Source organism: Miniopterus natalensis, chromosome 15 (genome assembly GCF_054644295.1).
Source record: "Miniopterus natalensis isolate mMinNat1 chromosome 15, mMinNat1.hap1, whole genome shotgun sequence".
In the NCBI taxonomy this organism is placed as follows: Eukaryota; Metazoa; Chordata; class Mammalia; order Chiroptera; family Miniopteridae; genus Miniopterus; species Miniopterus natalensis.
The window spans coordinates 33,186,386-33,211,385 of NC_142095.1; the positions used below are offsets into that span (position 1 = coordinate 33,186,386).

General features: G+C 38.5%; 1 protein-coding gene across 15 annotated transcripts in view; it reads right to left on the bottom strand.

Moving 5' to 3' along the window:
• Positions 1–15,979, bottom strand: part of SETD5 (SET domain containing 5) — a 78,602-nt gene extending 62,623 nt beyond the window's left edge. For 5 of the 15 annotated variants that reach the window (XM_087824993.1, XM_087824996.1, XM_087824995.1 and 2 more), the window contains exon 1: positions 15,816–15,979. The gene's annotated coding sequence lies outside the window, so the exon portion shown is untranslated. Of the gene's footprint in view, positions 1–8,073; positions 10,364–15,031; positions 15,400–15,815 lie in introns of those variants that run through there. The other 10 variants (XM_087824999.1, XM_087825000.1, XM_087824994.1 and 7 more) reach the window with 4 other exon arrangements.
• Between the last annotated feature and the right edge of the window lie 9,021 nt (positions 15,980–25,000).

Here is a 25,000-nt window from a genome sequence, read left to right on the forward strand (position 1 = left end):
ACTAAACAAATTCAGTAAAGCTGCAGGATGGAAATCAATATACAAAAATCAGTTGCATTTTATACACTAACAGTGAACTACAGGAAAGAGAAATTAAGCTTTTACAATAGCATCACAAAGAATAAAGTACTTAAGACACAAATGAATGGGAAGATTTTCTGTGCCCGTGGATTGAAAAGTATTAATATTTTAAAAATGTCCATACTATCCAAAGTGATCTATAGATTCAGTGTAATCCCTATCAGAATTCCAATGGCATTTTTCATAGAAACAGAAACATCCTAAAATTCCTTTTATGGAACCACAAAAGACCCTAAATAGCGAAAGCAATGTGGAGAAAGAACAAAGCTGGTACATCACACTTTCTGATTTTAACCTATATTACAAAGCTATAGTAATCAAAACAGTATGGTACTGGCATGACAACAGACATCAATAGAACAGACTAGAGAGCTCCAAAATAAATCCATACTATATAGTCAATTAATTTTTGACAAAGGTGCCAAGAATATACAATGGAGAAATGATAGTCTCTTCAATAAATGGTGCTGGGGAAACTGAATATCCACACGCAAAAGAATGAAACCAGAGTACTATCTTATACCACACAAAAATAAACCCAAAATGGATTAAAGATTTGAATGGTAAGACTTAAAACCATACAACTCCTAGAAGAAAACAATAGGGGATAAGGTCCTTGATACTGATCTTGTTAATATTTTGGATTTGCAAGTGGGACTACATCAAACTAAAAGCTTTTGCACAGCAAAAGAAACCATCAACAAAATAAGGCAACCTATGGAATGGGAGAAAATATTTGCAAACCACATATCCAATAAGGGGTTAAGATCAAAAAGTATACAAGAAACTAATACAACTCAATAGCAAAAAACAAAAGAACAAAACAAAAAAATTTTTTATGGGTAAATGACCCAAATAAATATTTTCCCAAAGAAGACATAAAAAAGACCAATAGGTCCTTGAAAAGGTACTCAACATCACTAATCATCAGGGAAATGCAAGTCAAAACCATAATGAATCCTGGTTGGGTAGCTCAGTTGGTTAGATCATCGTCCTGATACACCAAGGTTGCAGGTTCAGTTCCCAGTGAGGACACATATAAGAATTAACCAATGAATGCATAAACAAATTGAACAACAGACTGATGTTTCTCCTTAAAAAAATTAAAACAGACAAACAAACAAATGAGATATCACCTCACACCTAGTAGGATGGCTATTACCAAAAAGACAACAGATAAAATGCTAGTGAGCGTGTGGATAAAGGGAACCCTTGTAGGTGGGAATGTAAACTGGTACAGTTACTATGAAAAACAGTATGGAGGTTCTTAAAGAAATTAAAAACAGAACTACCATATGATCCAGCAATTTCAGTTTGGGAAATATATCCAAAGGGGAAAAGAAATCACCATCTTGAAGAGATACCTATACTCCCATTTGTTCACTGCAGCAATATTCACAATAGCTGAGGTACGGAAACAACTTAAGTGTCTGTCAAAGAATGAATGGATTAAGAAAATGTGATATCTAGCTATCTAGTAATTTACCTACAACAAAATATTATTCAGCCATAAAAAGGAAATTCCGCCACCTGTGACAACATGGATGAACCTCGAGGGCATTGTGCTAAGTAGAGTAAACCAGAGAAAGATAAATACTGCTGGTATCATTTATATGTGTAATTAAAAAAAAAAATCAAATTTATAGAAACAGTAGAATGGTGGTTGCCAGGGGCTGGGGTGTAGGAGAAATAAGGAAACATTGGTAAACAGGTACAAACTTTCAGTTATAAAGACTAATAAGGTATGGAATCTAACGTATAACACAGTGACTCTCATTGATAATACTGTATTTATTTGTATAACTGAAATTTGCCAAGAGATCAGAACTTAAGGATTCTTACCCCTCCACCCAAGAAAGGGTAAATATGTAACAGATTAATGTGTTAATTAACTAAATTGTTGGGATCCTTTCACAATGTATATCAAATCATCATGTTGTACACTGTAAATATATTACAATTTTATTTTTCAATTCTACCTCAATAAAGCTAAAACAAACGACAACACCTGAACTAAAGAGCAATCTAATGTTAAGAAAATGTTTCCTTAAAGCTCCCATACCTATTATGTGTTTGAATGTGATTATATTTACATAGTAAGTGCTGGCACATTATAAAGTTAGAAGCCTCAAACAAATTTTAGTTAGACCCTGATTATTCCTTTGCTAGCAGTTGGTTCTTTTCATATAACTAATGGAGTCGTGAAAATAAGGTGGTATATTTACAGCATGTAATAAGCATTACTTACCCTAAGTAAGGTGCATATACAGTTTAAAGAATTGATCAAATATTCATAACAATAACAACTTTCAAATAAAAGCTAACATTTACTGGATGCTTATTTTGTACCAACCAATGTGTCTTCAATCACTTTACATGCAATGCCCACATCATCTTTAAGAGGAAGGTATTATTCCTATTTAGCCAAAGAATTCAACTCACAAGTTAAGAAACTTGTCCAAGGCCAGAGTACGAAAACCGCAAACTAAAATCTGAACCAAGTTCTATACAATTTCAGAACCCTTACACTTTGAAACACTATTGCTTCACCATTTGAATAGCCTGATTTAATATTTTTTAGCCTATAATACAAATACATCATATTAGAATGTGACATATATTGAACTATGATACTGCAACTTCTTTCAGCTATTAGAATAAAATAGATTTAATATTTAACAGGTTTAAGATTTAATTTAAAACTTATAAAATTAAGCACTTTGAATTTTAAATGACTAAGTTAAAAAGTACATGACATCCTTTCTTTTTTTTTTTTTTAAATTAAATTAAAATTTTTTTTAATCTTTATTGATTTCAGAGAGAGGAAAGGAGACAGACAGAAACATCAATGATGAGAGAGTCATTGGGGATCAAGCCCGCAACCCGGGCATGTGCCCTGACCGGGTATTGAACCCCGATCGCCTGGATCCTAGGTTGACGCTCAACCGCTGAGCCACGCCCGGCTGGGCAGATGACATCCTTTCTAAGATGGTATATAAATTTCAGATTAAGGGTGAACCATTTAAGAAATGTTAACTGATGAGCTTTCTATTGCAAGTAGAACCAGTGTCCCAAGTGTTAGTCGGATTTAGTATCTGAAATCATCACAAATGGAAAGTAATCTAGTGTTCCAAGAGAGATAATTTTTATTTGAGAAAGGAAGTTTCTTATCTTAACTAGTTATATTAAAGCAAAAACTGTGGTCACCAGAAAAACAGAAAAGTCCATGTTCCTCTTCCATGGCCTAAAAATACTTATTAGTTATTGAAAAATCTAAAAGCGGATACTTTCAGTAAATAAACTAACTTAAATGCTTCTTTTATTACAATAAAAGTACCATGATAAAAAACCACACACTTTAAATAATCATGAATTATCTGTCATAACTTATATATAGGGACAGAAAAGGAACAGGGTATAAAAACTAGAAGCCAGATTTCTCTGACTATATACAGATGTAAATTTCACTTAGTAACCATGTTTTATGTAATTATAAAACAAAAAGCAGTCCCTAAAAAATCTGAAAGTGAAATAAAAAAAATTAACCTCACTGTGTATCAAGTTGGTGGCATAACCACATAGAGAACTATTCCAAGTGATTTTAAAATATTATAATTTGACCGTGTATTTTTAGAGGGACATATCCTAAGGACAAAAATAAACAACTCTATTTTCCAGTAATCATATTGTTCTGAGATTCTAAAACTGCCGTATATGTACTGTGGGACAAATCTAAGAGTAATTACATTGGTGTTACCGAAAATTGGAATTTTGGGTGTGGGGAAAGATTAGGTTTGCTTAAATATCATGTAGTGCTGAATTCAAAATAAAATTTATCAAACACCAACAACTGACATTTAAAAAAAGAAACAAAGAGGGCAGAAATCACTTTTCAGTTCTGTCCACTGAAAAGGTCTAGAAATAAGGACCAAACCAAGAGCAATGACTGTGGTACCATTTCCCATTAAAAGAAACCAGAGTTTTGCAAATATGACTAGTTGCAGGTTTGGGGCAGGGAATGTAAAAAATGATCCTGGAACATCTTGTTACACGAGAAGGCAAAGAACCAATTAAAAAAAAAAAAAAAAAAGGCCAGGAAGCAATTGAGAATGAGGAAAGAGGACTTAGGAGCCAAGAGCCAATTGTAGGACAATCTGAATGTCAGAAACAATAACTGCGAGGGACTGAAACACATAAATATATTTAAAACCACAAGTACACAATAATGCCCTGGCTAGTGTGGTTCAGTTGGCTGGAGCATCATCCCATACACCAAAATGCTGTGGGTTCGATTCCTGGTCAGGGAACATGTGGGAGGCAACCGATCAATGTTTCTCTCTCATATAAATGTCTCTCACTCTCCCCTTCTCCCTTCCTCTCTTTAAAATCAATAGAAACATATCCTGGTGTGAGGATTAAAAAAAAAAAGTACACAATAGTAACACTTCATTGATCACCTTTGGAGGTTGCTAGGTTACCAGCCTATTATTTAGAAAACTAGTAAAAGGACAAAATAGGCACCAATCTTGCCTTTATATTCAAACTGCATCTTAGGGTAAGCAAATAATTACAGAAAATATCACTTCACAACCATAAAGGAAATAAAGGATCTAGGCCTGCTCTCAAAGTGTGGTTTGAGAACTCCTGAAGTTCCCGAGACTCTTTCAGGAAGTATGTGAGGTCTTTCCCTTTTCAACTACTTATCTGTGTGAAGACAGATTTTCTTCATACTCTTCAATCAAAACAAACACAAATTAAATGCAGAAGCAGCTGTGAGAAAGCAGTTGTCTTCTATTGAGCCAGACACCAAAGAGATTTGCAAAAACGGAAAGCAATGCCACTTTAAAAAAATCATTTTTCATAAAAATCATGTTACTTAGGTCAGCAGGATTTGTTACTGTTATTTTTAAATTGATAAATAATTAAAAAATTTGTTTTAATTTCTAATCTGGTAAATCTTGATATAACCCACACAAACAAAAGGTCTTTGGGGCCTTTCATTTTTAGAGTGTACAGTTTAAGAATAGCTGACCTAGGCAATAAATATCAACAGCTGCTTAACATCACAAAGACAGGTAGATGTTAAGTAATTCTCAATGGAAGTACACAGTACTCTTATAAAAGTATACCTGCAACTGATCTAATCATTGTTTACATAAAATATGGGTGTGTGGAGGGTATGTTAAGTGACACCATGTAGATGCAACCTCCAATATCCAAAGAATGAGAACTTTAAAGGATGATAAATTCCTTTAATAAGTATATTATATGCAAATGAAAGGGAGAACCTATAAATGAGTCAAATTTATCAACCAAGTGCAATATATGGACTTTATCTTGATCAAATGGAATGGTTTAAATAAAATCAAAAGGGAGTCCCTTTTTCTATTCCATTTTGTTGTATTTGACTTTTTCATAATAAAAAAATTAATCAAATATATACTTATCCCCTCCCTCACCAACTACAAGGAAAAGAAAAAGGCATTCTAAAAACTGCTCATGTAAAAAATGGGGTTCACTGAAGAGAGGCCAAAGATAAATCCTAGCAGAGAGGAGAATCAGAACTGTATGAAAGACACATAAATGGGTTACTATGTAGTGACAAAAAGTCCCATGATCCTCTATAATTAGGTAGAGCATATAACTTATGGTCCAAATTGGGACATTTTTGACAAAGAAGTGCTATTACTAATTATGCAGTAGGCATAAACCAGGACTGTTCCAGGGAAACCAAGACATATGGTCACTCAATTTTAAAGATTCAATTTGAAATCATTTTCACAAAAGATATTTAATTCAATCCTTTGGGTAACTATTTTCCACAGAAACACATTCCTAATACTAAGTTTTCAGAAAAACTAAGATATTTTACACAAAAAACTTTTCAACTCTCTTGCCTGGCACATAGTTGTTTCATAAAGAGAGATATGTCCGCTACTCTTATTGCTCAGTGTACTCTGAAAAATTCCACCAATTCCTTTTCATGATAAACTACAAGAACCTTACTTCTCTAAAAATACATGTCTGCCCATGGGTCTTCACACATGGCCCAGTCAGATTCCTACTCAATTTATGAACAGATACTTTATTCCAAGCAACACTTCCAATCTTAATAGCCCAGGGGTTAAATAAGGAAGAGATGTAAAAACATCTGGGTCAGGTCAACCAGCCTAGGCTCCAAAGCAAGAAGAGCCTTGGAGCTGGTATTATTACTTATTTGGTCTAAGTGGTAGAGCCAGAGTAACTTCAGAGCTTCATATATGATGTCAGCATAATTTCCATTTTTTGGATTTTTAGTAAATACCTGATTTAAAAAATCTGATTACTGTTTATATAATGTGCCATCAATAAGGTAAATACCTGTTCAATCTGTGAATACTTTATGCCACTTCATAAGTTTAAAAATTTTTGTCCTGGCCCACATGGTCAGCGGTTACAGAATCAGCTGGCACACCAAAGGGTCTTGGGTTGCATTCCCAGTCAAGGGCATGTAACTCAGTTGCGGGTGGGTTCAATCCCTAGGCCAGGTGGGGCCGAGTATAGGAGACAGCTGATCAGTGTTTCTCTCCCCCTTCCCTACTCTCTAAATATCAATGGAAAAAATATATTCAGGCAAGGATTAACAAAAAAACAACAAAAAGTTAAACTTTTAAAATAAAAGTAGTCTAATTATGTAACAATTTGGTACAATTTTAGCCTCATCCTAAAATGTGCATTGGCACCATGTCAATCTATCCTTATTTTGTTCTATTACTAATCTATGACAAAGTTCTAATTGCCATAAATAAAACTAAATTTGTCTAGCAACAACAAAAACAACTAAAAGGGGACTTCAAAAATTTGGACTACAGCCTTGGCCAGGTGGCTCAGTTGGAGTGTTGCCCTGTACCCCAAAAGGTTGGGGATTCGATTCCGATCAGGACACATTCCTAGGTTTCGGGGTCCATTCCCAGTCAGGGCGAGTATGGGAAGCTTTTCTCCTGACATCAAAGTCCCCCCATCTCTTGCTCTGAACATATTCTCAGGTGAGGATTAAAAAAATTTTTTGGACTAGCTTCTATATTTCCCTCAGATTTGTTATTTATTATTTATTTACTTACTTATTTAAAGTCATTCCACCTAAAATTTTTCAGGCTGTGGGAAAAGACAGCCTGAAAGACATTTAATTTGCACGGTTACAGTAGTCTGCACCATAGAAACTGAGAAAATAAAAATTTATGCATTCATGCAATAATCCAATGCTACGTTGAACATGCGATCAATCATACTGCCACAATAATTCTTTGTTCTATTTAGGAATTTAAACTCTTTCGTCTTTAGAACTAAATAAAGTTTTTAAAAAATGTGCCCTATGTTTCTATCCCAAATGTTATCATAATAAACATTTTTTAAACAACCATATCTAACTGTGGCTTTACCCTTTCTGTCTGGTTTCTTATAAAACAAGTTAACTCTCAACAGACTACGTTAATAAAGGAGAAGGTAACATAAATGCAGAGGCAGGCAGTCTAACTGCCAACAGGTCCTTCCAGGTTCTTCCTCATAAATAAAACCGTCCTTGGATACCAAGAATGCCCAGACAGTTGATTATTAACTTCAGATCATCCTCCTTCACAGAGCTGTGAAAGTAAAAACTGTATGTGTTGTGGCATGCAGAGGTTGGTGGGAGGAAACAGAATTTTTTCAACACAGGCCAAAGATCATATAACAGGACAGAGATACAAAACCATGGAGATGGGGGGGTGGGGGGGGTGGGGGGGTGGGGGGGGTGGGGGGGGGTGGGGGGGTGGGGGGGGTGGGGGGGTGGGTGAGGAGGGGGAATGGTGGGGAGACAACATCATATAAAATAACAATGGGCGCAAATCTAAAACAATGAGATACATCTGTACATATATTAAAATTAACATGTCAACATTATTAAATACGCTAACATGATACTGAAACAGCCTAATCAGATCACAATTTCTAAGAATTATAAAATAATCTTCTTACTGTGTTCAGCAATGCACACATTATTAGAATCCTGGATTTTTTAAGTCTTCACATTTCAGGAGTGGGGAGGAGAAAATCTCAGCAACAGAAGACAATAAAAATGATAAAAATAAAATTTGGCTTTTTTTGGGGGGTGGGATGGTGGTGTGGGAAAAAGGAGCTCTGAAGAACATTAATTATGCAGTTTGAAGAAACAACTCTGACCAATGAAAAATTTATATTCTAACGATTTCAGCTCCAAGATAGAGGTAAGCACAAGGTTTGACTTTTTAAATCGTATTTTGGTTATAAATCTGAGTTACACAAATCAGTAATTCTCAATACAAATTGTAAGTATTACCTACAGAAGAGTCTCTCCCTTTCTTCAAGCTAATAATACAGCAGCATCTGGCACTAATAATGATTGTGTGAACAGCCAAAGAAAATTAAGTATACTTAAAAACATTTTTTCTGTAAAGCTGAGAATCTGAAATGGTTTATCAAGAAAGAAAGCAGAAGATACTTAAGTTATAAAATCTCTTTCACTACTGACTTTTAAGAATAGGACAAATGAGCTTTGTATTTCAGTACATATAAACAAACCTATAACCATAGTAAAAATCATATTAGCCCATCCAATTTTTCCCTTTCGTCCTAGTTTCTTTTTTGATGGGGACAGGGGTTGTGGGGTAATAACAGCAGAAAATAAGGTGGAGCAGCTGCAATGGCAAGATGTGGTCCAGTGCTACATTTTACCTCCATTCTAGCCTACTGCTGGCTGGGTATTACTGAAAATTAGATTAGTTGTTTGGGGAGCCAAAACAGTTATCAATACCTTTGGGATCAAAATGTGCTCCCCCTCCCCACCTTACTTTTGCCAGGAACTTTTTAGGGCCTCTGGCAAGATTCAGGTAATAGGAGCAGAAGTTACAATGAAGAAATTTCTAATTATCTGGGAAGTGGGGTATATGTATGTGCTCGGAGACAATGTTTTCCTTAGAGCTAGCAATGTGGGTCTTAGAACATGTAGAGAAATCTGGAATGGAGGCAGGGATTGAACTAGATGGCTTCTATTTTAGTCCCACAAATCTATGGAAAAAATGCATGTGAATGGATTATAAAGAAACCACTACCCTAAATTTCTATAGTAATAGAAAATATAGCCTACTACCTTTCATGTTAACATTATTTAACTGATAAAAGTTCTAAATGACAATAATTAAGTCATTCAAATTTCCCCTTTCAGACAAAATATATCATTGCTGCCAAGACCAATACACACAGAAACTTAATGTTAAGTAGGTAACACATGTATCTTTTTTTTACAGAGGGAAATGACACAAAATTTGGTCAGGCTTGCTTAATATTACAATGTGCACCAAAGGTAGCTTTTAGTTATTTTATTAAGTTAAAACAAACACTTCTTCTTTGCTAACAGTCACAGGCTCTGGATGCATAAATTAAAATTAGCATTCCAGTTTCCTTAGTCTTCTGCAGTCTGGATAAAAGGAAAAACTTTAAGGCTAGTTTAATAACACTGCAATACAGGTGGCATCTCAATTTAAGCAACGGATTTACTCTTGGAAAACTGAGTTCTGACCAATTATTTCTAAAAGTCAAAATCTCTTAAAATATATTAAACATTTAAAAAAACACACAGCATACACTCCTTTATTAAGGAGGAATCCTTTTGCAATCCAAATAATTGCTATCTAACTTGTCTATGAATGCAATTCTTTAATATCTTGGTTTAAAAAAACCCACAGCTAGCACACATGCATTGTCTGATATTTATTTTAAAAATAACTAAAAATACTGTTCGGTACACTCTTTTAACATATTAATGAAAACTTCCATAGGGGTCCAAACTTTGAAATATTTCATTGTAATTTTGCTTTAAGCGCCAGATAAACCACAGATCTCTTCCAACTCTAAGATTCATATTAATTCTAATAACATGAATGCAATCGCCCCACTTTTAGTTAGTTGGGAGTTGAGCACAAATGTATCAAACAAGGTTGTGCCAACACTAGAGTGTGGGAGGGAGAAATCTCCCGGGAATATCAGGTTCTCCAGGAAGTAGGGTGAGAATGAAACAGTAAGTAGCTTTCCTCCAGTTAGCATTTTACATGATGGTGAGCCAAAAATCTAAATGCTGGAGGGTGCTCTCTATATCACTGTCAGGCAACTTATTTCACAAAGGGAAACAAATTATTTTACCCTAGGTTGGTCTAATCCCAACCCAAATAAAGACAATGTGTATGTTGAAATATAAGTTTTACTCCGATAGAATATTCTTTTCCATTTCTTAATGAGAATTCTGCTCTAGATGCTCTAGAACTGGTCTACTCAGGAGGTGACTTGTATTTAGGAGGGTGGAGTACATGGAATTTATTTTCTTCTCACCTACACAAAGCTTTAATTTTTATTTTCCCTTGGAGGAGAGGATGGGTCCCCACCAGATATTCAGGGATATACTAAATTTCAAGTTAACAGTATATAGTTGGCACAAATTCAGTGCTTCAGTAGGAATTACAAATAATTTCTTTAATTGTATGCTAAAGTGAATAATCTCCCAGGGAAAAGAACCTCCCCCCTCCTGTCTTTCCTACCTCCTCCCCCTCCCCCACCAACATTGCCTCCCTGCTGTGCAAAGAGCCCTTTGTCCTGCCCCACACTTATCTAGCTGTTTGGCCATATTGACAGACCAACTAAAGGCATAATAAGGGAGTCAGTATGACATAAGCAGCTGGCAATTTGAAAAAAAAATCTTCCTTTCTACTCAGACCAAATCCTGCAGCAGAGGTCTCAGGCTCCTCCCATGCTTCCATCTTTTTTCAAACAGAGTAGCAAGGAATTCGGCATTTTTCCCTCAATTAGGTAGCACAACAAAAATTTGTTCCCCAGACAGAAACAAATTCTGTATAAATTCCTATATCCTCTGCTTTTCTGTGATTCATAACACAGGTCAAGAAGTATTCCCAGCTCTGGGTGTGTATACATAACTAACATGGCCAAGGAAATGGTTCTTATTACTTGACTTCAGTTTGCCATCAAAACTCTGAGAATTCTTATGGTATGAAGATGGAAGAGCACAGAAGAGAAAGCAGTCAGACCAAACCAACAGTCGAATGCATGAGGCAAAACTGGCCAATAATCTTAATGTTTTAAAAATACTAAGTCATATTCCAATAAGCAGAAAATTCCGATCCCCTGTCTTTATATCAAAGATAGTTAATGTGACCCTTACATTTCTCCCTGAGGTATTCAGCAAACAAAATCAATATGATGGAAAAACTGAGCGAGGCAGGATGGGATTACAAATTCCTAGCTCAGTGAGGGTTCATACAAAGTAGACTGAGATTTAGCTTCATTGTTCCTTTATTAGATTTCAAATTTGCTTCATAAAGTGTTAAGAGAGTTTGAATATATTTTGTTAGAATAAGAGAATTCTCTAAAGTGATGTTTTCTAACAGCCTCCCCCTCTCCCAAGTTACTGGGTATCTTTTACTCAATTTTGACGAATATACAATAGGATATTTTTCATAAGAATCCGATTTAACAAAATATGTATTGATAAATGAAAGAAATGATATTTTCTCACCTTTCTTGAACTTCCCTGAATCTTTACAAGGGAAATCAATCACTGCATCAAGTGAAAGGTTAAAAATGCCACTTTACCACATATGTTTGAGTTTTTGGCTGTAAAAAAATGGTACCAATCACTGCTTTCATTGGTACATTACACTTATTTTTTAAGGAGTGTCTCTGAAAGGATGTTTTAGGTCAAATTGCAAATAACCACCAGTTCTATTAAAATATACATCACCTCACACATTTTGCAGAGTAAATTCTGTTTGTCTTAAAATATTCCTATCAAGAAGTTTTAGTTTCCAATACCTGAACATTTTTTATAAACAAAATTCACTGCTAGGCCTTTTAGTTTCAAATTAAACTGACAAATCACTAGAGTGGAGCCAGAAGTTATAAGAAAATTGTATTTCTATTCATGATCCAATTTCTCACTGAAAAGATGTACCCAATAATCACTGCCTGTCCTTAACTATGGCCTAACGTTTCATAAGTAATTTCAATATGAAAAGGACAAAGTAAAAGTGGTTTTCTGCATATCTGCATTTTACCCTATGTTATTTTCCTGTCTAAAGGCAAAATTAAATAGCCACTCTTCCTCAGAAAGGCCAGAACAACTTCAGACAGTATGTAAGTTCCTGGACACCAAACAGTATCAGAAGATATACAATTTTTCAAGCATACTGGTTAAATAAATCCTATGAAAAAGGCCTCCTAAGATCTTTCAGAAAATGATCGCATCAAGATCACAAAGGGTTCCAAACAACAGGAAATACAAGTGAAAAAGCGATTTTATAAGGTAACTTTAACATACAACTAAAAAAAACATATCTAAAATGTTAAATAGCTACTATGAGTGAAACCATATTTATCTGATATGGCATCTTTTATATATGATAGTAAAAAGGATTAGAACCACCTAAAAATATCCATGAAAGGTTCTGTTTCATTAGTCAGTGTGTATCACTGAGAGACAATGCAAGCCGCATTTGTGAATGACACAACTCATTTCCATTCTATTTGGTTCCCTGCCACAAATGCCACAGTCATGCTATACATTCTAGATGACTGGGATTTAAGTATATTTACACAAAGCTAAACATATCAAAATCCTGAAGGGAAAAAATACAGCATGCAATAGTCTTGCAGGGTGGGGGTGGGGTGGGGAAGAGACAACCCATCTGTTAAGTACTGTAAAAAATTGGTGGTATATTTGCATGGTGGCTCTCCTTCAAGTGCTTCCATACTCAACAAACTGTTCTATTTAATCAGAGATCTTCCTAATGTGGAGGAACTGTGGCGGAGGGGAGACCACATAAGGGACTAAGAGGCCATCTTCTCAAGTATCCTATACACTACTTATTTGATTTCTAATATTCCTTCTGGTCTGTCCTATGTTTCAGATGGATCACAGCCAAACATACAACCTTGTGGTCTTAGAAGACTACATCCAACACACAGATAATGAATCCATTTTAAAGGTCAAATTCCAAAGAAATAATTTAATCTGGAGAAGTCTATTACTGATACAGAAATTAAGAAAATACTTCTGAGATTTTTATTTACAAATCATTCTGAAAAGGGCACTTCTTTTTAGAGTTTAAGATTCCAAATTTAGTGAAATGTTTAGCAAACATCTATTCAATAAGGTAAATATGGCCTAACAACTGAAAGGAAGGAGATAACACAAAAAACTATTAAAACTGAATTAATGATTAGAGTTGGAGGAAAACATGTCAGTTACAGAAAAAAAGAACTGATATTTTCCCCATTCTGGTTCTAAGGAAAATCCTTACATTTTTATTACTTTGGTTTCAAATGGATTGAAAAAAATTAAATGGAACTTTCACTCCTATTCAAGCACAAATCTACAAATAAAAACCAAAAATCTGCCCAAAAACAAACAAAAAAGAAAAAAGTCTCTAACTATGATCCAGCTTCCAGAGGCTGACATCCATAAATGGGTAGAAGGTTATGCACTCTCATCTCCCCACCAATAAAATGCAAACCAGCTCAGCAATGAAAATTCCCAGGAAAGCAAGGTTTCTTCTTAGTCCTAAAGCAGCTATTGCCTAAGTGTAGCTCCCTGCAGCCAACAGCATTAATGGACGCTGCACTGCTGTCCTTCCCTGGAGACAGCAGCCAGCACTACTCAAGCTTCTCACGTAGCAACCAGAGCTCCAGAGCCAGCAGCTGCTGCTGCCTTGTATACTCACCCCTGTGATCCAACCCAAAGGAACCACCTTCTCCTTACCCCACCCCCACTCCTTACATACCTTTTTTTTTTTTTTTGGACCAATGCTCCATGCCAGAAGGGCTGGAATTATGTTTTTAGAAAGAAACAATCCTAAGGTCACCCTTTTAGTTTTACACTAAGGGCCTTTTATTAGAAAAACCAATATTTACCAAATTCCAGATATCCATTTTAATTAAGCCAGCAATTTGGGAGTGAAGATTAAGCTTTAGTCTTTAAAAGGTCAGTTTTCCAAACACTCTCTTTACAGTCAAATTTAAATTTGCAGCTAGAGACAGAGCCTTGTGTCATGCCCTACCAAAGGACATAATTCATTTTTGAATCTTAATGACAGTCTGAGTAAACCTTAAAGACTCTAATCCCAAACTGACCAGAATTTTTGGTTATAAAAGAAAACGAATGATCCTCCTGAGAAAACTGGAAGAAATCCAATAATAAAAATTTCCTGTGTTCTCCAAGAGGCCCAGAAACCTCTATGTGAATATTTTCTGCTTTAGTCCTAGCTCAGATTCCACACATCTAAAATTACAACTTATAACTTTTTTTCTGAGTGACCTAAAAGCATCAGTGATATAAAATTAACCACCAAGAAATTTTCCCAAATAGGGGGTACACAAACATTCTCCTGAAAAGCCCATGATGCTCAACTCAGCTGGATCTTACCCAATCAAAAGATAGCTATGTAACATCTGCCGCCGCCCCCCCCAATTTAAGTATGACCTTTGTAAAAAATAATTCATTTAAAAGTAACTCCTTTAGTCAAATGAAGAAAGAAATTAGCAGAGAACCTGGGGATTCTTTTTGTGCTATGAGCACGGGGAAAATGGGAGAAATGAACTAAAGTATAGACAAAGCTCAATGGAACCCAGAGATCTGGGCACGAAACGAGTTACTGGTGAACACATTGCACAAGTAACATGAGAAAGCAGAAAATGCAGGTCATACATGCACCCCTGACCCAGACCAGCAGAGCTGGCTGCAGCATCCGTATCCAAGGGAAAGATCAGTTATTCCTAAGAAGTGAGACAAGCAGAAGAGCTCTATAGAATAAATTAGCATAGAGGGGGCTTTCCCAACAGTTCAACTTTCCCTCTCACGCGATTCACCTACTTAAAAACCAGGGCTTTTTCTCACCGTCATTCGCTTCGCATCCCTTAGCTTCCACGCAGGGGGAATGGGAATTCATAAAGGGTAAATTTTTCTGCCTTTAAAGATATTCTCAAATGATCGCTCTCCACGCCCAAGGCTGGGAGAACGACACAATCTGGCACAACTCCAAGCTCGAGCCCTACAAATTCAATAGGACTATTTCAGAGATACTGGGGGCAGACGCCACTGAGAACCCAAGAATGTGAAGTGGGGGTGGCGAAGGTAATGTCTTTAGTGTGGGAAAGGAAGCAATCATCTGAGATGGGGACCCGAGAAAGAGAGGGAAGGCGTCCAGAAACATTATGAAGAGGAGACAGAGGCCCCCATAACGACTGGAGTTGTCACCAGGCCGCGAGAACCGGGTTAGGGGTGGGGTGGGGGCTTGGGGAGGGGGGGAAAAGTATGCCTGTGTATTTAAGAGTACAGCGAAAGGCCTAGCCTCAAATCAAAGGTAAACGTGGACTAGGCAGTTCCCAGGAAAAGGGGTGAAGAGACGTTGGGGGAGGGGAAGCGTCCTGACCCAGGAAAGACATGAAAAGGGTAGCGGGGTCGACTAGATTACGAAGGGGGACTCTCTCCCTGGGAAAGAGGGATGCAACGGCGTATAAGGGAGTGACGAGGGGGGTGAGAAGGGGCAGCATCCTCCTAAGAGCCTGGGAGGGCCAGGCCCAAGTCCCGAAAGCGAGCGCGGGGAGACGGAGGAGGTGACCCTTCCCTCCCCCGGGGCCCGGTCGTGAGGGTAGGTCCCTCTTTTCTGTCGGACCCTTACCTTGTCCCAGGCGCTGCCGGGGCCTGGGCCCAGGCTGCGGCGCACGGCACTCCCGGGAGGCAGTAGGACTCGAGTTAGGCCCAACGCGGCGCCACGGCGTTTCCTGGCCGGGAATGGCCCTTGCCCGTGAGGTGGGGGTGGGGGCAGAAAGGCGGAGCGAGCAAAGGCGGGGTGGGGGAAGGGCCAGGGGAAGAGGGGGGGCGGCACTACAATGTTGGCGGACTGGCGGGACTGGGGCTGCGTGAGTCTCTGAGCGCAAGCGGGCGGCGGCCGCCCCTCCCCCGGCGGCGGCTGCGGCGGCGGCGGCGGCGGCAGCAGCTCACTCAGCCGCTGCCCGAGCGGAAACGCCACTGACCGCACGGGGATTACCAGCGCCGGCGCCAGGGGCACCTGGGACACGCCCCCTCCCGCCGCGCCATTGGCCTCTCCGCCCATCGCCCTACACCCATTGGCTAACTTGTCGCCAATCAGCGGAAGCCGCCGGGGCTGCCTAGAGAAGAGGCTGTGCTCTGGGGCTCCGGCTCCTCAGAGAGCCTCGGCTAGGTAGGGGAGCGGAATTCTGGTGGGAGGGTGGTCCGGTGGATACGGCGGGGGAAATGGGCGGCTGAGGTGGTCTGACCGGTACTTGGGGGTTGCCTTCTCCCGCGGGAACTCGGCAGTATGTTTGTTACGCTGGAAGGAAAAGGGATCAGAGGCAGGCGGGAATGCGGCCCGCCCGGCGGCAACCGGAGGGGGAGGGAGAAGGAATGGAAAAGGCTGGAATCCGGACGGAGCCATTGCTACTGCAAAGGGAGGAGAGCTTTCGGCTCAGCTCTTGTCACTGATTGGCCGCTTCTTCTCCCGCCGTGTGTGAAAACACAAATGGCGTGTTCTGGTTGGAGTAAAGGGCCTGTCAGTTACAGGCTCGGGAGTGCGCAGCCGCTTAGGGACTCTCGCATTGCTCTCTGGGTTGGGTGGGTAGGTAGGTGGGGAAGAGTTGGACCTACGGGCGCGGTCGGCCTCCCGCGGGGTGTATGCGGGGGGCAGGGACGAGGGTCAGCGAAAGTGGCTCCTGCGCGGGTTCCGCCACCCTCCCGTTCGGGGGAGTCGGTTCACCCGCCGCCTGCCCGGTCCCGACATCTGATTGGTTGCTGAGTCCCGGGGAATGGCCCCTTGCTATTGGCTCAGGTCCGAAATGAGCGAAACCACTGCGCGGGTCGGCGGGGGTGGCGGGGAGGCTGCCGTTGGTATGTTCCTCGTCGAGGCCCAGCGCCGCAGTGTCTGGCCCCGCGCCGCTGCGCAACGTGGCAGGAAGCGGGCGCTGGAGTTAGGGGGGGGCGGGGGGTTTGCCTGGCTGAGGCCTCTGGGTGGTGGCGACCGCGGCTCCGCCCCGGGCTCCCGCCGCCTGAAAATTTATTCGAGCCCCATCTGCTCCAGGAGCCGTGCGGGTGGGGAAAGGAGCGGAGGTCGGTCCTGCTGGCTTGCGGGTGGGAGGCGCATACTTTAGGAAAATCGGCTCGAGCTGTTACCCTGAAGGAGCTGCAGTGGAGGAGGCGGAGAGAAGGCCGCACCCTTCGAGGCTGGGGGAGGGGAGTGCCGCAATACCTTTATGGGAGTTCTCTGTTGTCTCCTGTTTAAGGACCGCCCTGGGCCTAGAAGAATCCCTCCCTCCCCGGCGATCTCGTCATCGCCTCCATGTCGAGTCGCTCCTTCTAGATTATGGGCAAGATTCTTTTGCCCAGGCTTAACCTGGTGCCTGGGTGTTGTCCCGAAGGGGTTTGAGCAGGTGTAAGATTTTGAGGGTGAGCCCAATTTCTGTCTTCCCAAAGACTCGAGTTAGTGTAACAGTAATGGTAGGAGTGGAGGAGGGAAATGGAGTCCAGGCATTCACCTGGGACTGATTTTACAGCAAGACTGCGTGTTACTACTACTTAAAATCCTTCTAGCTTTTTCCTGGGGATAAAGTGAGAGACTAAATGCAGACTGAGTTTTATGCTCACCTCATTTAAGACCCTTACTAACCCCCCAAAGTATAGCACCCGTGGTTAAGTCTTAATCTTAAAATTTTAGGCTCCTTTCCTTGCATCCCCGGGATCAGGCACCTTACCAACTCTCACTCTTTCTTTGAGCCCACTTTCTGTTTGTTTTACTTGCTCATCCAGTCTGCAGACAAGCCATTGGCTTTCTCCTCTCCTGTTTTTGGTAGCCTGGTGAGTCATGAAACCAGACAGATTGGTTCCACCGCCAATTAAGGCCACCCAACCTGAACAGAGGCCTTACTCTTACCCAGTATTGTCTTTTCCTCTGCTGGGATTCTACCCCTGACCCTCTTCACAATACAGGTGATCTTGACTACTGCTTTACAGAGAATTGGACATGAGGTTCAGCAACATCTCCCTTTTACCTCCTTTGAATAACCTCTCAGTCCATCCCATGATTTCTGTTCTCATCAGTTATTAACTGAGTTCAGTTGCCATAATGCTAATAGCCTTCAAACCAGTGTCTCTGCCTTCTGTTTCCTCTTTTGATCCATCTTACATGTTGCCAGGACAATTGTTCTAACATACAGCTAGAGCATGCAGATGACTGATTTAACTCTTTCACTGTCTCCTAACTACTTACATGATGAATTCTATCATCACTAATGTGATAAACAAGGTCCCTCAATGGGCTAACCTCATCTGTTCTTAACAGCTTTTTCATTTGCTGCAATTTTTCACATATACACACCAACACTACCTCTGCTCAACTCACGCTGAATTTGTTTACTGTTTACCCAAGTCACAGTTACATAGTCATACCATTTTGTAGGGTCCTTCCTGCTGGAATGCTACCCTTGATACTCTTTACCCTTCAAGACTTAAAACTCAAATATCATCTCTCCTACGATCTTGCCGTCTGTGATCTGTTCTAATAGCTAGACTCCCCTAAAAAGTTAGCGATGCTTTCTCCTGATCCCATAACAAGCATGTTGAATCATAGCACTTCTCAGGTTGTTGTCATTGCTTGTTTAAATTCTCTTAAACTACTCTGAGCAGTCTCTTGTTGAGTCTTGTACCACTAAGCTCCTAGTATATTCCTTCATATGTAGCCAATCCTAAATAAAGTGGAGTGACATGTAGATGTCAGTAAAGTTTGATAGATTATCGACCCCTTAAACAGTTCTTTGTATGTTTGCTAGTGCTCTAGGTTAGCACTATCCAATAGAACCTTCTGCAATAATGGATATGTTCTTCATCTGTGCTGACCAATATGGTGACCACTAACCATATATTAATATTGAGCACTGGAAATGTGGCTAATATGACTAAGGAACTGAATTTTTAGTTTTATGTAATTTAAATTGTTGCTATAGGCAGTGTAGCTATAGCCACAAACTTGTGGATTGCAGGATACTTAATATGGAAGTTGATAATTTTCTCTTCATACTGAGCAGTAAGGAAATAAAAGTTGGACCTCTCTGACTCATTTTGGACCCCCCCCCCGCTTGCTTTATTTTACCTATTTCTATACTTAAGCTGAACCTAGCTGTGAGCTAAATCCAACAAGCCCATATTAAAGATAAATCTTCTTTGGACAGTGTGTTGAAAGCAAGTATTGACTAGTTTATTTCAAAAGAGAATGCATAATGAATTTTAGGAAAGTGGGATTTCATGAGATGATAATGGTGATAGGACTATCTCTGATGTTAATGAAAAACAGCCCTAAATTTCAGGCCCCCAAGTTTTCATTTTTGGAAAAACATCAGAGGAGGCCCTAAGTATCACATCCTGAGTTACAGGAAACCATCACAAAGTTAAGTTTTATATTGATGAAGTATAAACTAATAGACATTTTAACACTTAAATACTTTTTATGTGCTAATATAGCATCTTACAGATTTCAATTATATTTTTAAAAGTTGTTTAAAATTTTTCCATAGAATATGAGGCCCTTCCTTAGGTTAGGGGTCTTCAAACCTTCAGTGCACACAATTGATTTGTTTTGTAGTGCAGATTCTCACTCAGTCCCAAATGAATTCAAACTTCAACAGAGGGGAGGTGGGCACTAAAATTACATTCTTTTTCAAGTTCCTTATCTGCTTCTGATGTTGGCAGCCCTGAAACCACACTGCAAAAGCAGCCTGGGACTATGGTATGCCTATTTATCTGACACAAATGATTACAACTTGAGAAACACTTCTGGGCCAGTGTGTCCCCTCTACTTTGTCCCTAACTTATTCCTCAACTGAGCTGGGGTTTTTTGTTTTGTTTTTCTTCTTCCAAAAAACTGAACTTGAAAACATTTGGAAAGGGAAAGAGTAGTGATAGTTAATAGTTTGGAAACTTGCAGGTTAGATTTTTTTTTAAACAGGATGTTAAAATATTCCAAAGTACTGTTTTTTGAACATGAAAGTTAACTTTTTTTGGTTTGTTTTCTGCTAAATGTATTCCTCAAGGATACAGATTTATTTTTTGATTCCCCAGTGCCTGAACACGAAGTTGGTACTCAATAAATGCTGGTTTTATTAATTTGTGAAAATTTTTTTCAAATAATAGTTTAAGACCACAAAACACAGAAACAAGACTCCTTTTATGGAGAAACTTTAGGGTCATACTTAATCCAAGTCTCCTCATATCCTATTCATAAAGGAAACTGATGCCTCATGGTCTGAATACATCTGTCCACTGTTCAGCCCCTCCGGGGATTTCCTGTGTGACCCACTGCACTTATCCTCTTCCTGTGCTTTACTTCCGTGGGCTTTATAACTTTTTAATAAACCAGCAACCTATCTCCTTTTGAAGTAGATTCATATTATTTCTTCTAGGACAAAAACTAATTGTAGCACTTGTACTTGCATGAGAGAGTTGAAGGTTTTATAAGGGCTTTTAATTTTTTTAGATTTGCAAAATTTGAAGTACATAATGTTGCTTTCATATATGTTGCTTTTATGCGTGGAGGAGGTTTGGTACAATTATGGTTTGCAACTGTTGATCCAGAATATGATAGGGATCAGCATCACAAGATTAAGACTGGTTTGACTGTTTTATGCCACTCTTATTTGTAGAGTGCCTTGTTAGGTCACTTCTAGAAGTCTGATACTTTACTTTGCATGCTGGAAATTCTTGCTTTTATTACTTTACCTAGTGGCGTTCTATTTTATATTGGAGGACATACTTCTACATAGCTTTTTCTTACTTATTTATGACTCCTCACTCTTGGTGGGAGTGGGTGAGAAACTGGATTGTTTCAGAACTGTGTTACTAGCATACAATCAAATATTTAGGTTTATCTAGGCCAGGGTTAAACCTGTTGAATTATTCCTGGTATCTATACCTTCATGGTGACTAGAGAGACTATTTCTGCCTCTCTGATTATATCTCAAAAGACATGGTTACATGTAATAATACAACTTTCCAGTTTTTCTCCTAGAATTTAGTCATCACAGATCTTTAGTTTGTCCTGGTACTTAGTCACCCTTTGTTTTCTAATCTTTTTTTCCTTTTTTTAAATATATCTTTATTGATTTCAGAGAGAGGAAAGGAGAGGGAGAGAGAGGGATAGAAACATCAATGATGAGAGAGTCATTGATTGGCTGCAGCCCGAAACCGGGGCATGTGCCCTGACCGGGAATCGAACCCTGATTGCCTGGATCCTAGGTCGATGTTTAACCACTGAGCCACGCCTGGCCGGGCTCTAATTGTTTTTTAGCATGTTTAAGATTGGCTTTTCCTGCTGACATTTTCAGATCATGTATATAGAATTGGTTATTTTACCAGCTAACTAACCCCACCTCTATCTAGCATATGAATTCCTGTTGATTCAGTCAACACTCCTTACAGCCTTTCCTCTTTTTACTGACCTTTGGTTAAAATCTCACCCCACACTTTTTATTATAACAAATAATGGCAACATATGCTAGTGCACACTATAGGCAAAAACTAATTGGAAGCATAGTTAAGTTGAAGAAATTAATATTTATTGAGTGCCAATTGTGTACCAGATAGTGGGCCTCTGTTCTTGTAGTGTGGTGCTGATGCATATAAACCCGAGTTACAGAATAGGAAACTAAAAGTTGAACAACTTTCCTGTAGATATAGACACACCAACAAATAAATTAAGGACCAGGGATTCACTCTGGTCTGAATTGCATAAGTCTGTATTCCTTACCAGCTTATGGTACTACCTTTCTGACAGTCTTAAGAAATTGAATCTGGTTGCAGGATACAGGATGGATTTTAAGAGTGGAGAAATTTGAAGGCAGAGAGGCCGATGAGTTTCTTTCGCAGTAGTACAGACAAAGTGATGAGGTCTGGTATAGTGATGGCAATCAAAATGGAAAAGTTGTTCAAGGACTCAATAATTGACCAAATGTCGGTCACTGAGAGGGAGGACAGTCAACAAATCACGTTAGGAAGCCTTCCTTGATGTCGTCAACTCTGCTATTTTGGGTCCCTACTTGAATATTGTCATAGCAGCTCTCACAATTGTAATTAAATTAGTGGTTGGGTGATTGGGGGGGGAGGGAGGGTTGTTTTTACATTTTTAGGCTGCTCCTTAAGGGCAGGACCATACTTGTTTTATGGCTGTTTCGTTGCCTAAGAGGTCTTCCAAGGTGAAACAATATTCATAATACTAAGCTATTACCTTCTTGGAATTGTGTAAAGGCTACCAGATGGGTGATGAGATAGATTATTACTGATGTTAATTGAACGGAGCTGAATGTTCTTGAATTTTCTATGGCGGTAGGTTTAAAGTATGACTGTTTGTTTTTAGGAATTAACTTTTTAGATTATACCTTCTGTAATCCCAGCAACCCTCAATATTATGTAATTGTTAATATAAAATTGTGTCATTTTCTTTGTGCCTAAATATAACCATTAAGTTCATCCTGTTGTCTTGTTATGCAGTGCTTTAAATACTTGCTCAAAACTTCTAAAGTTTTAAATATAACTACGACTTATTTTACAATTTAATAACACAAAATAAATCAATTTGTATTATTTAAGAATGGATCATTGGCTTAAAAATTATAGGATTACTAGCTTCTGTCTAAAAATGCTAAAAGGATGAATTTAAGATGTTGCAGAGCTCTCTTACAAGAATCAACTTCAAAGAAACTATAAGAAAAAGCTACTGAAATAAGTTACTGTATGACATTGGCTGGAGAAACAAACACAATAGCTGAGAAACAAAAAGCCATATACATTTGACACTACTGACTGCTGGATGAAAAGTAAAAAATCATGGTAGTGCTACTTTTTAACAATACAGTATATTGTATATTAAAGATTTGTGTGCAAACATAAAATCTGTGTTAATATCTTTGTAGAAGTGTACTTAAGCCTTAAAAATGGCTGAATCTACAAACATGGCTAGGCTTGTTATTGTACTGATACAAGGTGGGGCAAAAGTAGGTTTACCGTTCATATGGAAAATAATACAATAATAAATAATAATACAAGAATAAATCTGTGTACTACGTGCACTCATAACTGTAAACCTACTTTAGCCCCACCCTGTATTTGTCCAGCATCAGCTAGTCAGAGACTCTTAAGTGAAAGCTTGGCAACATACAAAACATGTCCTGAAATAGTCAAAATGTTGAATAACTTTAAAATCTCATGGTTATCCAGATATTTTCACTAGTAGTAAAAAGGTGAAGGTGGGTAAAACTGTCAGTATTTTGCATTAATCAAGGCAGTGATACCAGACTGTAGTGGTTATTCTTCCCTGCCATGCATTTGCAGTATACACCCAGGGGATAAGAAGCTGGCAGTATCACTTCATTTCCTTGTGAAAACAGTAAATTTTATTATATCTGGATCCTGAGTATATAGCTTTAATGAGTGATGAAATGGAAAATTTGCATATAGTATTTCTGCTTGCTAAAGTACAGTGGTTTAAAGGAAAAGCACTTATGCAATTGAGTTGCAAGTTGAATTAGGTACTATTTTCTTGGTACACCATTTTTACTTGGAGAGAATGACTGTCCAATTTTGGTTGTTAGAGTTAGCTATTTGGCAGACATATTTTGGAATTTAAAGGAAGTGATCCTTTCAAGGAAAACGGTTGACTGCGGTTGTCAATGATAAAATTCAACTTTGAGGTGAAAATTAGAATTTTGGGAAAATGTGTATGTACTGTCAGGGAGCTTGACATCTTTCCTGTACTTAGTTTTTTGTGTTTTTTAAATTTTTCATGAGATAATATGATTTTAAGATATACAATGAACTGGGTCAACATTTGGGAGACTTGTATTACTAAGTGAACCAATATTTTCCAAATTACCAATACATGAAATAACCAAAAGAATAAAAGAAAATGCAAAATAATTACTTCTATGAAAATGTTAATGTAATAGTGCATTTGTTACTAACTTAAATTTTTTGTTTCAGTTTCTAGTATGGTAAAATAATAGTAATCAAAGCAATTTGGGGCCCTTAGTTTTTAAAAAGGGGTTCTAAGACCAAAAAGTGTGAAAAACAGCTGCTCTCCCACAATGTAAACACTCAGATGCCTATTGAATAACTAGATGGAGTTTTAAAAAATGACTCCCATATTAAGGTTGGATGACTGGGAGAATTGGGTATGCTAGAACATAGAGCAGGTTTTAGTGGAGAAAGGTATGTTCTTGTTGAGTTTGAGGTGGGACACACAAGGATAACTATAGTGGGCAGTTGGAAATTTAGAATTCAATCTTGAGAAAAACTAAAATACTATTTTCCTTTCCAGTGAAAATTGCTTTTATCATTGTATATATTGAATATCTACAACTTCACAACTCATTAGCAAACGTTAGCTTTGGTGCAAAGGTTATAAGGGTGACAGAGTAGGCCTCTTTAAACAGTGACACTTTTTCCCCCACATTGTGCACATTTTAAAAATTTGGTATAGGTTTCTCTTTAAAAAATGTTCCAGAGTACAATAATTAAATGTGATTTTTTTTTTTTTTTTTTTCTCCTCATAGAATTTTCAAACTTTTACCATATCCCCACTAAAATTCCCACATAACCTCACCTGAAATTTTTGGAAAAGGCTATGCTGAGAATTAAGGATGTTTTACTTTTTCTATGCCTATCCCACTGCTTTGTTTTACTTTAGGTACTCTACAAGCCTTTTAAAATACCTCCTTTTTTTCAGTCTTCAACTTATCTTTTTGTTCTTGCAGTGGAGACCTGAGCTATATCTGACACTGAATATGCCCAGAATATACAGCTCTGGCA